Below are 18,553 nucleotides of genomic sequence, written 5' to 3'. Positions count from 1 at the left end.
GTGTTCACACATAAGTAGGAACTGCACCAGATATACAGCTCAGGTTGCCATCCTTCGTTGTGAATTTCAGTCTCACTTTTAGGACTCTGTGTGGTACAGATTTTGCTGATTTTTTATCTCCTTTAACTGTTGATGTGGAAAATGTTCCAGAGGTCATGCAGCTGAAAGTATCTAAACTCTAGTGCAACAGTGAACTTACAAATCTGTTCATTCAAGTTCCTTTACTTGATTTCATCCCACTGTACCTTTTGGATTTGTTTCCAAAGCTTTGCAAACATGTTATGCACAGGTCGTCATTACTTTTTAGCACACAAATTTGCAAATGACAATTGCCCAAAAATTGAGCACAGAAATGTGCTGTTCTACCAGATACAAAGCATTGTCATGAATTAACTGTTGGAATGAAAAGCATCTCAGTTGATATTAACAGTTTGTCCAGAAGAAAGCGGTTTTATATTCATAACTAGAACAATGACAAACAAAAATCACTTTTCTTTGAAATGACTCTCGTTATTAATGTTTATGTTGCTCCCAACAGGTTTTAATAAAAATTTCATAATTACAGTAAACCATTTATTGGAACAAGTATCTTTAAAAGGAATATTTATTATTATCATCACATATACCAGATTACTGCTGTGTAGAGGCACGCTATATTTTATATACAGCCCTACTGTATGAGTCATTATTGATAATTCAGCCTGTCACCAAAAATCTTTGCCCACCCTTGGTCTACTTGGCATTGGAAATGGTTTGTCTCTTTAAAAAGGAAGCCTTCCAATAAACAATAAGCAAACAAGGAGCAATGAGCTGAAGAGAAATATTTGTACTGGGCTGTTTTTACATGTCACTTTGTAGTTATTTTGATTGGAATGCTGGAAATCTATTGTGCGTATGTGTATTTAGTAAATTGATCTGCTCAGATGCAACAGGAAAAAACCAGCTCGGAGTGACAAGCAGAATACTTCAGAATCATTACGATCACTGCAGGTGGCTGTGACCCACTTTCAGGTCATTTTGCATGTATGATCATGATATGACATCTCTCAGAATTGTTCAGAGGTTTAAAACTATTTTTATTGCTTTTGATTCCTTTAATTTGTTTCTTTAAAAATGTATATATTGTTTTTTTCTTTGTTACTTTTTGATGGTGACGCTTTCTCTTTAAAGTGTGGTCATTGAGCACTGATGGCATATCAGATGACATGCTATTTAAAAGGAAAGATTTGCAGGAACTACCTGCTTGTACAACTGAGTAAAACATAAAGGATATAAAAGAATAAAAGAGCATTATCTTACCTAGAACCATTAGTATTAATACTTTGCTTCCAGAACTAAGACTTGTGGTTTTGTTCAATATAAGAAAGATAGTCAAGTCAACTGCCCCTTGCCTGTCTTAAAATTCTGCAGTGTTTGAACTAAAAAAAATAAAACCATCAGTGACATTCTTTTTTCATGAAAAGAGGTTCTTGTTGATCACAAAAGCCTAGTAAATAAAACACTTGAGACTAGCAAAAGGAAAACAAGACACCTACACAGAGCAGCTGAGAGACGGAAGGAACCTGCTATTAATGAAAAAGGATAACACACAAATAATAATGGGGTCTTCGAGGCGCAAAAGGAGAGAAGAGGGACAGACAAATGGTGCTGCTTCACCTCAGCTCAGATAGACTTTTTTGCCTGTATTGTACACAGAAGACAAATAAATCTTAAAGAAAAATGGTTCTATAAACTTGTTTTCTTATTTCTGCAGCATGCCATGATATTTATGGGGCAGTCAATCAATCATATACAAAAAATGCAAAATGACTCCTGATAATTCATATTAAGGAAAGAAAAATCGGCTGTGAAGAATGCCATAATATAGAAAAGTATCTTCTTAAAAGGTGCACTACATGGTCACATGGTAAAAGTGACTTTAAAAAGCCTCCTTTTTGAAGTTATAAACATTGTTCTAATTTGAGTTTATTTTGACTCTGCTCAGTCCCTATTAAAAGGAGGGGGAAGGAAAAATGCAAGTGTTAACTAACCCGCACTTCTGACTCAAATACAAATCTTTTTCCTGGAACAGAAAATCCAAATTTTGCTGTCATTTAACCTGTTTTTACAGGCTGAATTTTTTACTAAAGATACTGGTTTACAGTGCAAATAAATGGCCACATAAAATTAACTCAGCCATCTAATCTACCAGCACATACACACCTCTAGCTATGATGTACATTTTCAGTTCAATGCATTTTGTTCATTCTCTTCAGAGAGATGTGTCTAATGTACAAACAATTAGTTAACAACAAAAGATTGACAGCAAACAGAGGCTAAGCTGCCCAGCTCAAGAAAAACTGAAAGTCCTCCAAACAGAAACTAGAAAATTCTTACTGTAAAGATTTCTAAGTAAATGAAATTAGATTAAGGATTTGAAAACAAATTCATCATTAGTTATGACCTCCGAGAGGCTAATAGGATCTGGCAGTAAAGCAGCATGACAGAAACATCTTTTTCTAGAAAACAAAAAAAAAAAAAAAGAAAAGAGAGAAATAGAAGGAGTTTCAAAGTTGTCAAGTGTTCTTTGAGAGGATTTCAAATTCTATTATGCTCTTTGTGGGATAGACCTCATGAACTCAAACAACTCAGAAGGGGTCAAACAGAGAGTCAGATAAGTGACACAGTTTCACTCAGGAGTGTATATTTTATCTATGGAAAACTCAGAAGGACTGAAATCGGATGTTCAGCCATGATCTGGACTGAGTCTATCTGGCAACAATAATCCAGCCATTAGGCAGGCACCAAACCTGGACAGAATGCCAGTCCATCAAACACATACATCCATACTCATTTACATTGGGCCAATTTATAGTTGACAATTACCAAGCACGCCTGCATTTGGGCTGCAGAAGGAAAATCCACACAAACAGGGTGAACAAACAAATTCAAAACAGGATGAGATTTGGAATCTACGATTGTGAAGTTGTGAGGCAGCAACACAAAATTCTGAAGCATTGTGCAGAAGGGCCTTGGTTAAAACCAATGTGTACATGTTGTCCAATATATAATGGATTTTATCACTCTTGCAAGACAATGAATTTTTGTACTGTTGAAATTAAAATCTAGAAACAGGAATGGACTGAACCAACATACAAACAGGAAAAATGATTATTGCTTTTGGAAACTAAAATATCAATGAAAAAAGTCTAAGTGCTAATGTGTCACGTGCTTGCCAGGATCTCAACCCTGGTTTAAAGTTTCATGTACTGTGCTCTTTTTGTTGTTATTTAAATATCTTTCAAGTATATATTATTTGTTTTTTTCTTTTCTGGGCATTGTTTTGTTTATTAATTATTTATTACACAGTATTTGTGCTTTCTATTCTGTGTTACAATAGTTGAGTTTCAGAGGGTGTGGCCGCCATGCCTGTTACCAGCCTATATTGTTCAAGGCAGGAGTCGGGTTCTCCAGATTGACATTAAGTGCTGTCTGCTGAACCTTCTTTATTTTGTAAGTACTATTTAGATCTTCTCCTGGTTTGGTTTTGTGGATTCTTGATTACTGAATTGTGGACTGGATTTTGTTTGTCCTGTGACACCCTTTTTTGCTACTCTTTTGATATTTTTGTTTACTTTGTAATAAATCTTTGCTCTTTTTAAAAAATCAGAGTTGTTCACAGTTTAAACAGCAGGAAACCTTACCCCTGGATATAAAGGTGGTTTACTACAAGAAATATCAATTACGTCACGTCAAGTATGATACAATAATACAGATATTTAAATGACTGTCTCTAAAAGGGACTGCAAAATCCTTACACTTTAAACACATAAACAAATGCAATGCATTGTTTCTTTGTACATTTTAAACATTTGTTTACTCATACTCTTATTCGAAGTATGGTTCATTAGATGTAAGGGTGGAAACTCAGTTAATAACAGACATTTTAAACACTTTCCTATATATATGTCATTTGAAAAATTAAGACTACTTAGAGTAATCAATGTTTTGATAAAACATTTAAAGGATTCCTATGGTATTATCATCTGCAGAGATCCTCAAATAAACACCTAACCCTCCTTTAACACCTAAGATAACATCAATAGCAATCCAATCCCTGAGCATAAGGAAACATACCAAAGATGTGGTCACTAGTCTTCTTCATTTCAACAGTAATAAGTGTAAATCTGAAGCCAGTTGACCAAGTATGATAGGCCGAAGTCACCAGAAGCTCATACACAATAGGTAATACAAAGCCCCTAAATTAAAGAGCCACAGGCTACCAGAAGCCTCAAAACTTCTCTTCCTGGAATAGAAAAACAATGATTCACACACACTAATTAAATTCCCAATTTACCATGGTGAAAAACAAACCTGACTCAGAGAGCAAGCACGAGCTCCCACTGAGAGCAGGGTATACATGGAAGTGAGCGGCACAAGCTACATCTGCATTCATACAGTGAGTGGGTGCCTGGCCGTCCCTCCTTCAAGCTGTCGGTTGGAGATCACTGCTTGCTGTCTTACCTATTTTGTGCTAATTTTGCCTTGATGTGGCATGCTGTGCTGTGTGTATTGTGCAACCTGTAATTTCATCAAGGCTGCAATTATTTGGTATTGTCACTGCAGTTTCGGAGAGTTATGAGCTTCAAAGGATGTACCGGCATGGCTTTTTTACGCGTCTATCTCTCTTTCTCTCTCTCTTATAAAACGGGAGAATGCTTTTGTGATTTGATATGATGCAAACATCTTTTAGATGAGGGATGCAAAGAAAAAAAAAAGTCACATATGATTATAATCACTGAAAAGCCATCACTTATCCTTTTCTAAGCCTTAAATTGTAACCTACCAGAAAAATGGTGGTTGTCTACAAAATTGCAAATAAATATTACTTGGTTTGTATTAATGAGGTTAGTATGCTCAATGAAAACAAAAAAAAATCCACTAGAACATACATTTCACAAAGTCACTGAATCGAAAAAAAAAAGAGACAAGACAAGATGAAGATGCCTGAAGACGTCATAAGCGTATGACACACAGAGAAGCTTATATAGTAAGTTACCCTCACAGCACTGCCCACTGGAGTGGACAGATTCTAGTGTGCACATGCAGATAGCAGAGGTCAGTTAGAATAATTCAGAATTCAGTAAACAGCATCTCAGGAGGCACATTTTTAGGACTATATGATATGCTGTGAAAATTCAATTCCTAGTTAAAGAGTAGTCTGTATGGAGATAATCAAACATCAAGGATAGGGAAGAATGACCTGTAAAAAGAGAGGACTCAATTGAAACAAGAGAAGCTACGTACAGCAAGGACTACAAACAGTCCTATCCTTCATCCACACTACCACATTTTTACTTGAAAAAGAAAAAAAAAATGTTTTTAAACCAAAATGATCTTCATTCACACTGGCATTTTTACGTTGTTTACAAAAGTATCTCTGTCCATACTAACATTCACCTACACTGGACATACATGCTTTGCCAGAAAAATCATATAAAGCGAGGTAACACCATCACCACCAATGAGATTCATCGCAAAACTGTAGTGGTTGGTAATTTATTTGTCTTTTGCACATGTATGCAGTATGCAACACAATTTAGAACAATGCATTTAAGCCACTCTTATATGTTCGCTGTGTTGGAATACATTATTCTTCCATGAAGAGTGACCAATCAGGAAATGAGACACTGTAATGAGCAGATCCAATCAGGGAAGGAACATGCAATAAACACAAACAAATCGTAGTGAAATTGAAAGTTGTGTTTTTGTTAATTTACGTTACAACACTGAAGCTGCATTTTCAGAAGTATATGACTCTGGGGGACATTTCCAAAGCCTTCATTTTCGGGGCAGAAAACACTGGAATAGTGTTGATGAAAGGTGAAAATCAAGACTAATGCTTGTTTTTCAAACAAAAATGTAGTAGTGTGGGTGGGGAGCTAGAAAGCAAAAGGACTGGGGTGAGTCTTACTAATAAACCTTTAGAGTGAGGGTTTCGGAAATAACAAGACATGTGTATCGAGGACTGCACCCCAGATCAGAAGATCTTCGTTTTCTCATGGGCTTATATTGAATCATTTGCATAGACAGTTCCTCTAGTAACTGTCAGGAATGTGGTGTCAAGGCACTTTCTTTGGTGTCACTGCGTAGCCATTTTGTCAAAGTTATTTTAAGAGTGTCAGCATTTTGTTGGTTATTATCATGGGTTGCTACCATTTTCTAGCCATAGACATGGTATGTTGCTGGGCACACGGCGTATGCATCTTGGTGTGTTACATTTTAGCTACTGTAGTCAACAATGATGTTCAATTAGTATTTAATATGTCACAGTTGTTATAATCTCAAACATTTACACATTTTTTATTTAAATTACTGAGCATTTCCTATCAAACTATAAATAGATTTGAATGCTTTAATTTTATCTAGAACCTGTTATGAAAATGTTCATTATTAAATCATGTTTGTTTTCTCTACTGGGTACTACTATATTAAATTTTTTGTTTCTGTCATTTCCATGGAGATCTTTCCCAGAATTTCTGTAGTGAGGTCATTTGTGATGTTAATTTTGTGACAATACAAAGGTTATCCTGAACAATTCTTGGATATCTTAACTTGATGGTTAAGCCATGTTTTGCTGCATCAAAATATCTTTATTTAGTCCTTCCTGGTTTTTCAAATATCCACTATTGTTTTTGACTTAGTCGTGTTTTGGCTTTGATGAAAGATCTTTTTGCCTGCTGGTTTTGTCACTTAGCCCCTTTTTTGACTTTTGATTCTTCTGGTTTTCATTTCCTCTTTACTTCCTCTTGAGAATCAGTATAACAGTGGTCTACTCATTGTCATGGACGAGTGCCTAGGGGACACCTACAAGGCAATGCATAGGTAAAGGATTCCACACCAGAATTTTACTTATACTTGCAGCTCTGAGGGGGCCAAACCACAATGACTTGTGGTCATGACCCCGAAAATGGCACTCCCGCCTTTTCAGGGCTGCCCACTAGGAATTCAGTGCCAGAATGGAAGAGGACATCATTCTCAAGAACCCTTTGAGGGGAGATGGATGGAACCTAAACACTTAAAGAATCACATGGGAAATGAAGAAGGCTATTATAGCCTGTTTTTGTTTCCACTAAGGGCCTTTCATTAATCATTAAAATGGCATTCTTGGGCTGGTACCTCAAATTTTGAAACCCATGTCCAAGTCATTGTGTGACACTTGTGACAGCACTCAATAATCTTTGCACATAACCTACTTATGAAATAGTATTCTTTTATATTCAATATATATTGTGTTCCTACTTATCATTAGTATTATGTTACATGGTTTACTATACAGTCTTACTTTTTGTTTTCACTGTCATGCTGTATCAGTCTGTAAGAAAAATATTTCTTGAGCTTTGCTAGGAGAAATGCTGAGAAAGTTTTCTTTTTCCACTGATTTCTAGTAAATAAGGACAAAAATTGTACTTAAACAGACTGGTTTATTCTAACAAAACAATTTTAACATCAAAACGTGTTACCATGTCCTGGTACTTGAAAACTGTACAACTCTGGAACTCCAAAGATGCAGGAGCACCACAACCCCTGCAACTTTTGAATTGTGACCTTCTGCGAACATGCACCTTCTAAACTTCTGCACACTCTCATAGCACCTGGGGATCAGAGGGGTCATCAGTTAAGGATGAAGGAGACACAGAGAAAATGTGCCCTAACTGCTAATTTTATCCTACCTAACTCCAAATTCTCAGGAGAGCATGACATGGACTTCAACCTAAAGGGAAGACTCGACACTCAAGCAAGGAAAAGAAAACTAAACTAATTAAGGAAAACGATTATGGTTTTAAACTTTGTTTCTTTCAACTTTGAGTTTACTTTAGTCCTAGGAACTCTGATTAAAGAATAAGTGACTTCTGTGTATTAACTGATAACTGACTGCTTAGCCTGTAAAAAAAAAAAAAGCTCCTAAAATCTTTAGTATTTATCTAACAGGATACTCCATCCATCCAACTGAAAATGTTAATACCTTTATAAATTAACAGCTAGGTTAACAGATAAGTATGTTTATCCTTAAATTGTAGGGAGTTGTTATGTTTGCCTGTCACAATAAAGAGGTCAGCTGCTTCTTGTCTTATGTAGGATCAACCTACCTTGATGCTCAAATACAACTTTTTCTTTAATATACAATACAGTCATTGTGAAGAATTTGCCAGCCTGCATAACATAAGGGGCTAACTGGCCTCACAGCTTTACTTATTCCTCACCTTCACCAGTGTCACCACGACACATATTTTGTTTCAGACCACACACTACTTAAAAGACAACATCAAAATCTGGTTAAATAAAACATCCAACTGGGAAAGAAAGCCTTCAGCAAAAATCAATAATTAAAATCTGCATTTTGAAGTGGAACTTGCCATGTTTACAGACAATAGAGAAAATGTGTCAGGCTGGAAGATTGGACTCAAGAGGGACCACTGCAGTGTGAGCTAAGGCTCAACTAATAGAGCTGGAGGTGCAGTCTGCAAAGGAATAAAAGGTCTGCTTCATTATTTACAATTACAAATGTTTACAAGAAAGTCATTTACTTCCTGCTAAAAGTGACACAAGCATAATATTATTTTCATGCATAAACATCAAGTAACAGGTTTGGAATATTTTTGCAAATTAAGGCTTCATGGCTCTCTTAACACTAAACTTGCCCTTCCTTTAGTCTAATGCATGAATTCTAGTTTCACCACATTGACAATGGGCATAACAGTATGGATAAAAAGCAAAAAAGCATACTTATATAAATGAAGAATTCTGTTATCCTCATTAATATGCAATTATGCATGCTGACTGAGGGATTCTATAAAATGCTAGACGGTTCATTTTGTGGTTTTGCTGCTTTTTTCAAGTACAGGTAAAATTCCATTACAACGAATATCGTTACATCAAACGTTTCAACAACAACAACATTTATTTATATAGCACATTTTCATACAAACAGTAGCTCAAAGTGCTTTACATATTAAAGAATAGAACATTACAACAAAGTGTTTTTATGGGCCAGACAGTTTCCCCATAAGACAGAGTCTATAAAAATCTTGTTACTACGACATACATTCAGCAGATACTTTCATTACAATGAAGTGCCCAAAAGACCTTGAAATGCATGAACGAATCATTCACAGAGCAGTCAGTTCTGTGGTTGCAGCTCAGTTGTGCACAACGATCCACAAACATGTTTCTCTTTCTTCAAACTTTCCCCGTACTGTTTTTTTTTTGCTGTGTTTGTTTAGTTTTTTTCATTGATACCTTTTGCTTATTGCTCATCAACATTTGAAAAACATACATTGGAATTTAACTCATTGTCACCCTCCTATAGAAATGACAGACACGAAGAAACGACATCTGTTCACATAAAAAAAAAAAACTTTTTGTGACTCTTGATTCCGTCAAAAACAAAAAAGACGTTGGCAGTGAATTCGGAATTTCGTCATCGACACTATTAACTTTCGTGAAAGACTGAGCAAAAATAGAAGAAAAATCTCAGGTTGCAAACCTTGAGCCTCACTCAGTGCAAACATATGCAAACTGCTGCATTGAAGATGTAGAAAAAGCAGTCTTTATGTGGTTCAGTGATGCTCGTTCAAGAAACATTCCTATTAGTGGTACACTTGTTCAAGAAAAGGCAAAGTCACTGGCTATCTCCTTGGGCCACGAAGATTTTACTGCCAGCTGGAGTTGGCTAATTCGCTTTTGGGATTGTTTTAGAATTGCAGCCAAAGCAATCTGTGGTGAAGAATCTGCTGTTCCAATTGAAAAAGCAAACAAATGGCATGCAGGTGAAATCAGGAAAATCATTTCAGCTTATAAGCCTGAAGACATCTACAATGCTGATGGAATCTTCTACCAGCTGCTACAGCATCACACTTAAGCACTCAATGGCGATCCGAGTCAAGGAAGAAAAAAAATTAAATAAAGGTTGACATCTCTACTTTGCTGCAATTCAACTGGCAGCTGCAGTTATTCCTCTCATCATTGGCAAGTCGACCAATCCTCTGTGTTTTAAGTGTGTTACATTCCTTCCCTGTAAGTATAAAGCAAACCAGCGAGCTTGGATGACTCAACACATTTTGGGAAACTGGCCGTGACAACAATATTGTGACGCGTGAGCCACTGTCTTGCACCCCAAAACACAAAGCTGAGTCTCAGTGCTTAAGCAAAACCAGCTTTATTCAACTTGAAACAGGAATAGCATGCCTAATTTATTGTAGCGGGAGCTACCACTCTCCTATACACAAGCAACAGCAAATGGGCAGATTCAGGACCAGGCCAGTGCAAGTTATACTGTTCCCTGCATTTATAATGTTTCTTGCAGCACCCATTGGCGACAGGTGCTTATAGCTTGATCTGGATTGGCAAGCTGTCCTCCACAGACACAGCAGTCACGTCACGTCTCATCCCATTGGATGGGTGGGTTTTGTGGGGAGTTGGGGTTGGTCGCTAACATTTACAAGTACTATAAATTTACACCAGCTGTTAAAGACTCAAATCAAATGTATGGTTTTATTGTGTAATAAAAACAATAAGAGCATCTCACTACTCAAAACAGTAATTGTGGTTAGTGGCTGGGCTCGAACCCGTGACTTATTGATTATAAGTCAGCAGCTCTTACCGCTGCACTAACCAAGCGGCCGTGTCAGCTTTGTACCCTAAAATGATTTATTTTTCTTTGGTTATATATTTGAATAAAAGCTCACTTGTTTTGTTGTACCTTTTGTGAAAGTGCTTATTTGGTATTTGGACTTTAGTCTTCACACATTATACACTCCATGTCAAAATTTTGTCATTAGTACTATAACATGAAAAAAGTTTCTATTTTTGGTATTTGTTCAACATTTCTTGCATTTCCTGTTATCCTATACTTACCCAGATCATTGTAGACACAGAACACACATGAAATGCATGTGTTCCAAATAACAATAGTATATTATTTACCCTGTACAGCTCCCGGCACCTCAAACCGACATAAAGAAGACTTAAGCTGGGAGAACTTTTTGCCTGAGTAGACTGCACCATATAGCAGGCTGCTTGCTTGTTGCATGTGCTGTTCGATACATTTACAAAACAAAAGACGATGACGAGGAGAGGTGTGAAGGAATTTAAGATTAAGATGGCCCACGATTAGTTTTTTCATAGGCTTCAGGGATTCTAGTGTTAAAAGCACTATGTAATGTCGAAAACTGTTAAATGAATACTCCACCCAAAAATGATGTTTTTTCATAAATTACTTACCCCTTGTAGTTTCTTGAGCAGGTAAGCATTGTTTGAAATGAGGACTGTAACTGATGATTTATAAATAACATATTTCACTGCTATAGTTAAAACTGCATTAGGCCCAAACATTTAATCTTCAATGTATCTAAAGCCAGAAATACATTTGATTGTTCTATTATAATATGTGAACATAAGGCTTGTTCTTACTTCAACCCAAGAAGTGTATTTCTTCTTTTGTAAAAATCTGAGTGAAACATTTATTTTGTTCATTATCTTTTTCTTATTTCCACTGATATTCCTTCAGTGTCACTGAGGCATTTTTATTTACCGCAAAGGCAGTGAAAGACTTCTGTTTGCTATAGGTTTTATTGCAATTCTCTTTTTAATTTCAATGTGAACCTTTAGCATGCTGCCTTTAATTCCTAGGTGGAGGTTTCAATATTCTGCTCAGTACTGGTTTGGAGTTTTAATTTGTGCTTTTAAAGTTAAGATTTTCCATTTCACCATATTTTCATTTTGCTTGTTTTTAAGAAAATATTTCTGTGTGCTATTATGATGTCCCAAATATGATTGCAAACACTTCTTATAGTACAATGGTTTTTTTGTTTTCCCATTCTGCTTTTTCTGAGCCTTTCCGACTTATCAACATGTTTGGTTTCTGAAATTGCATGTTTTTGTTTTGTTGTACATTTTTGTATTTTAAATGACTATTTCAAACTTAAACATGTAATGACAGCTGTTAAGTAAAAGATTATTTACTTTCACTTGTCTTACTTTGTCTATGTTATTATGCTCATTTTCCTCTTCTGTCCATTCCCAGTCAGTATTTGAGAAGTTAATATAACCTACAGTAAACACATCTCTGATGCATATACAGTAGACCCCCGCAAAGTCGTGGTTCAGGATTTGCGGACTCAGTCACTTGCAGATTTTTCCTTATAACCTAACTATTAATTGTTAGTGGAAAGCACAAATATCCTCCGCAATTTTTTATGGCTTTTTTCGTGGCAATATTGTGCTGTGGAGAGATTGATTGCTGCACTGTGACACGTCTCCGGGTGAGTGGGTTTACCATCACTGACGGAAACGTGGTTTGGGATGGTGAAAGTAGCCAATCCGAGAGTGCAATTCATTTCTCCTTGCTGCTGATTGATTGTTACACTGTGACGCATCTCCAGCTGAGTAGGTTTACCACTACTGAGGGAAATGCGGTTTGGGATGGTGAAAGTAGTCAATCTGAGACAGTTATTCATTTCTCCTTGCTGCTGATTGACTGCTGCCCTGTGACGCGACTCCAGCTGAGTGTCCTCGTGTCTTCCATTTTGTTATTGTATTCCTCCTGTTATTCTTAAACACACAAGATGTCGCTGAATTGCCCTGCACCTTCTAAGGCTTCTGGCACTGAGCCTAAGCGCCAGAAGAAGTTTAAAACACTCCGGGAGAAGGTTGAACTACTTGATTTGCTCTGGGAACTAAAAAGTTATGCTGCAGTGGCGCGCCACTATGGCATTAATGAAAGCACCGTACGCTACATAAAGAAGAACAAAGCAGTGATCTGGAGTACCGTATCTGTAAATTTCTGTGATAGTGACAAAAAGGTAACGACCATAAGGAATAAAAATATCGTCAGGATCGAATCTGCCTTGGCATTGTGGATCACCGACTGCAGGATGAAGAACATCCCCTTGGACGGTAACATCATCCATGAGAAAGCATGGAAATTGTACCAGCAGTTTGCTACTGGAGACAATGTAGCAACTTCCCATCACGATTTTCCTCAAACCTATAAAGAAAAGCCAGCATGAAACCCCACCAAGGAGACAACCTGTCCAAAGATACGAATCCTCCTGAAGTGCCTGAAGAAGAGGTGCCACTTGAGGAGTTTTAAATCCTCTGCATCATACTGCACAGCTATTTCATCATCATCATCATCAATATCATTCATCATTGGTGAGTACCCGTACATTTTACTGTATTTTAATTAAATGAAATTATTATGTATTTACTCTACGTATAACAAAGAAAACGACAGCGCATACCAAAGAAAACGTGCTTGCATTAATTACAGTATGTATAGCGGTAACATCGGTATATTACATTCTAGCACCGCGGTAGACATAGCAATACAGTACTGTACAATAGATAGGTTTACCTTTACATTCTGTTTTTAGGTAATGTATTAAGGTAATTTTTTAGGTAATGTATTAATGTATTAAGCTGAGTTTGCAATGAAATTAAAGTGCTTTGGGGGCATACTGTATTTAGGGTTTAAACTATAAAAATAGGCATTTAAAAGGCATTTTTTAAACACATCCAAAAGTCGCGGTTTTTCACAATTCGCGGGTGCTCTAGGAATGTAACCCCCACGAATGTTGGGGGTGTACTGTATATAATTTTAACCCTCCATGATTCAGATGTCTTTCTGACAAAAAAAGTATTCAGGCTGAAAGGATCAGTGTAGAAGTAGAGTGCCACATCTTTTTGTCTAGATTTGTTTCTGAAGTCATTCATATTCATTGTTTCCTCAGAGAAGTGTGTAGTGACTATGCTTGTATGCAAGTTTCTTCTATTATTTTAAAAAAGCCAACAAAAAAATTCTTATTTTCAAGCTGTAGTTGTGCTACTTTGCTAAAATAGATTAGGTAAATAATGGACAATAAAGGAACAAAAGATTTAAAAACGAGGAAACTTTAGTAAGCAAAACACCAAGAAAAGAATATCAAAATCTAAAATGTTTAGTTAAACGGAACAAAGGTCGAAAGTCTTGAATATTGTATCCTAAAATCTTAATCTCTGAAGTCCTCCCTGAGGGCTCCACCAGCTTAAAGCAGATATGGTAGCGCCCATAAACTTCAGCCTTCAAAATAGTGGTGCCCAAGAATAAACAACAAAATAGTGATGCGATGATGTCACAAAACACTATTAACATAAAGTCTAATAGTAACATTAAATTTGACCCAAAAAATTAGATATTCAAAATCAGAAGTTGTGTGATGTGATTTATGACATGCCTCAATGAAGACAATTATCATGTCTACATGTGCTAGAATTGTGAATTGGGGTCTTCAGAAATTAATCAACTGCTGTTTATTACTATCCTTGGCCTATGTCATTACAAACTGTCTTAATTTTCATGAAAACTTAATGGTGTTATTTTTGAGACTGTTAATACTGTATTTCAAAAATAGAAAAGATTTGTCATCTTATTGCATTAGACTAATGTAAGTTCATCACTCTTAGACTTATCTTTTTGTTTTAAGTGAAGTTTATTGACATAATTTCCCTCAAAAGTAATCAAAAAATTGAGTTATTTATGAAACAGACATTTGTTTTAATTGAAGCGATTCTTGAGGCTTGAAATATTTCTGTACCAGCAAATTTATCCACTTTTATGAATGCGTGCTTCTCTAACTAGCCATGGGAGACCTTGAGCAGACAACAGAAGCACAGAAAATGCCCATGTGAGGCATTTTAATGATTTATAAGACAGTGGCAGTGACATCAGTTACCATGGCGCTGTATAACTCGAGCAGAGTGTCTCCTAAGGCACATGTACAAGGCGTAACTAAATGGCTCTATTTGTTTCTTTACTTTTTTCTCAACACATAACACAGGAAGACCGCTGGACTCATCTGAAAAACTGAACATGCACTCAGATTTTAAATTGGCTCCCAGGAATGCTAATGTGAAAGTCGTTGACAACTGCTTGATGGGGCTGCTTGTGCTCTGCAAGACTCAGCCCATTAATGAGTTGAAAGCCACCATTCGCACTTAGTCCCAGAAGGCCGTTTAGGTAAATTGATTTCTATTTTCACAGATTTCATAGTCGGTGCCAAAAGCCTTCAATGAAAGCACTGCCACCCTCTCAGCCTTATGTTCAAGCTGTCAGAATGCTGTCAGTCTCACACTTCATGCATATTCTTTAAGTCAAATGTTCATCAGGACACTCCCAACTCATAATTAGAATTTTATATGCATGTAAGATATAAAATAACCAAATTTTCCTATCTACCCAACAGAAAAGATTAGAAAACCTATGACTAAGACTACTTCAACATAACGGTTTACATCATTTAAGAACCTTGGAGGTAGGAACACGTAGTGCAAAAAACACATTACTAGACAGCATGTTTCAGTCAATCAGGTGGTGGGCAATCTCAGACAACAGTCACAAAACACATGATGAAAATATTACTTGGTGAAATCCTTCAGTCTTTGCCTTTTAGAATCACTAAAGCAAAAGAGCTGCAGGCAAAAAAGAAAACTCCATTGGTTATGCCCAATCTTATATGCAAATGGTTCACAATATTTGATTTATAGTCCTCTTTTTCATGTACTGCACGTGCTTGCTATCCCAGCCTCAGGGACAGGGAAGAGGCAGCAACACCAGGTTCTCTTAAATTATATCTCATTAGCATGTACTCATACTTCTCTTGCATTCCTTGCAATTGTCAAATCCATGGCACTTGCCAAGTCTCAAAGATGGCAGATACTCTTAAAAATGAGATTTGTGCATGATGTTTAAATCTCTTTCATTTACTTTTATACATACAAAACATTTCATGTGTAAGTTTGCATAAAACAGAAAGTTTTAAATAGGATGTTAACACACACTGAGAAATGACTTGTCAGTCTGTGACAGGATCACTTGAAAGGGTGTGGGCTCTGGGAGTGAATACATTTCAGAGGACAAACGGCAAGGGCATTCAGTGACATTAGGCACTGGCAAATGATCCAACATAAATGTGTCAAAGACTCTAAGCCTGCAGGAGTGTTCAGTGTCATGGCAGTACTGGGAAGGCAAGAGTCCTCACAAAAAAATAGCCAATCTTTTTGGAAACTGACAGTTCATAAAAAGGGGTGGGGGACTAGACAATTGACAGCCCATATGAATAGTAACAGTACATTAAGAGGAATATCAGAATGTGGAAGTTGTCATGCCCTGTCACTGAAGGGGTCTGGGAGCCATTAAACCCAGGGAAATTCAACCTTTGTGGAATGAAAAGCAAAAGGATGCTGATGCAATGGATTTGTTATGAATGGCATATTTTATTCATTTTTTTTTGGCGTCTTCTGCCTGAGATAAAATTCATCTTAATTTCAGTCTCAACAAATTCAAAGGTGCACCTTATTTTGTGATAAGAAGCTAGTCTGATAAGCTTATAATTATTTTTTGCTGTGATGCTTGGTTGTTGCAGTGGCAATCTTTCCCATGATGCACTGGGGGTGCACAACAAGTGACATCACAGGCAGGACTTTATAAAGGTCAAAGAGTGCATTCTTGCCTCTTCAGAGATTGATTTACATAGCTGTTTTGTGATTCTTAATTTTTTGTGACTCCCAGAAATAGAAACTAGCCTTGTACTTTTGACTTAGATTTTTGGATAACAGTTTGGCTTTGTAGAACGTCTTTCTGACTTCTGGTATTGACCACTGCCTGTTACTGATCACAGCCTTTTCTCCTAGTTATTTCCCCTACCATTTTTTACTGACTACCTTTTCATTCATTACAGGGTTGAGGAAACCAAATAATGAAAGATGGGAAACAACATCACCTTGTATGGTGAATCAAAGCTCCATCTTATTGGAGGAGAAAGACGGAGCAAGGATTTATTATGTGAGGTGTAAAAAATGCAGGTCTTTAATGGCCTAATGTTATAGAATGTATTTGAAAGGTACAGGACATCTGTGGATTGTTGACAATCAGCTGCATTCTTTCCCTTCATAGAAGCAGTACACTCATCCAGTGGCATTTCTGGCATAAAAAGTCTGATGGGGCCATGCTGGTCTGGGAGATAAATCCTGTCAGAAGGGGAAGAGCCACCCTGAGAAGCTGTGCAGTGTATATATGTGTGTGAGTGAGATAGAGAGAGATGATCAAACACTTATAAAGCAGAACGTACAAGACCAGCACCCCTGGTTAAATCTACTGTTCGGGCTATGTGGAGCTGTGGAAGTGCAGATCATAGATGGGGTGAGATGGTGCTGGCAGGCAGGAGATATGGCAGAAAAAAAGATCATTGAAGCCAAATGGATGGAGTGTTGGAAGATCAGAGATGTAGCACAAAGGTGGCCATGGAAGTTGATGGCATCCAGTAAACCTTCATTTCAGGGAGCGAGGGGAAGACACTGTATTTCACAATGTATTAGACTACCTGCACCAGCGATGATAAAATGTCATCCACACAATGACACAAAATGAAGATCTAGCAACATGCTTTTAAATATTTTATGCTCCAAATGGCAGTATTAAAACATATTTCAACATCAACATCATAAGCAGAAATGCAAATGAACAGTCAATTTTTCCAAATTTTGTTCGATTAAACATTCAAATAAAATTATTGCACAGGGTGGCATGGTGGCGCAGTGATAGCGCTGCTGCCTCGCAGTTAGGAGACCTGGGATCACTTCCCGGGTCCTCCCTCCGTGGAGTTTGCATGTTCCCCCCGTGTCTGCGTGGGTTTCCTCCGGGTGCTCCGGTTTCCTCCCACAGTCCAAAGACATTCAGGTTAGGTGGATTGGCGATTCTAAATTGGCCCTAGTGTGTGCTTGGTGTGTGGGTGTGTTTGCGTGTGTCCCGTGGTGGGTTGGCACCCTACCCAGGATTGGTTCCTGCCTTGTGCCCTGTATTGGCTGGGATTGGCCTCAGAAGACCCCCGTGACCCTGTGTTCGGATTCAGCAGGTTGTAAAATGGATGGATAGATAAAATTATTGCTGTTTACCACCAGAAGAACAGTCCTTTTCAGAATATGACTAAGAATTATTTGAGCTTCAAGTATGTATAAATATGTATTCTTGGTGTACATTACATTACATACAGTGGTTTCTGCTGCTCAGTTAAATGGTTAAACAGCTAGGAATGGATGCTTGCCTTACTAACCTATCAGGGAATGGACGTCCAGCTGGACTGGGTCACCAGTACTTTTACTTCTTCCAAAATACGTTTGATCCTATCAATGGTTTATTTTTTTCCTTGAACATTGTCAACTATTCAGCTCTTGGATACAACAGTACAATATAAACATATATAGTATATTGATATTCACCATTTATTAATTTATTAACCTATATTTAAACAGTTATGTATATAAAGAATAAATGGTTTTACATTTTGCTGCTTTATTTGTAAATGTGTGCAACTGCTCTAAGAATTTCTTGGGAGAATGACAATATATTATGAAAAAGTTCATTTAATTAAATAGCTTACCAACTACAGGTGCTGCTCATAAAATTAGAATACCATGACAAAGTTGATTTATTTCAGTAATTCCATTCAAAAAGTGAAACTTGTATATTAGATTCATT

At 37.0% G+C, this 18,553-nt stretch overlaps 1 protein-coding gene across 7 annotated transcripts in view; it reads right to left on the bottom strand.

Moving 5' to 3' along the window:
* Positions 1–18,553, bottom strand: part of LOC120530889 (kazrin-like) — a 690,431-nt gene that overhangs the window by 121,738 nt on the left and 550,140 nt on the right. The gene's annotated exons all lie outside the window — the stretch shown is intronic.

The sequence above is a fragment of the Polypterus senegalus genome, chromosome 6 (genome assembly GCF_016835505.1).
Source record: "Polypterus senegalus isolate Bchr_013 chromosome 6, ASM1683550v1, whole genome shotgun sequence".
Taxonomy (NCBI): Eukaryota; Metazoa; Chordata; class Cladistia; order Polypteriformes; family Polypteridae; genus Polypterus; species Polypterus senegalus.
The sequence above is the reverse complement of the archived record's forward strand: the minus strand, read 5'-3'. Positions and strand labels throughout refer to the sequence as shown.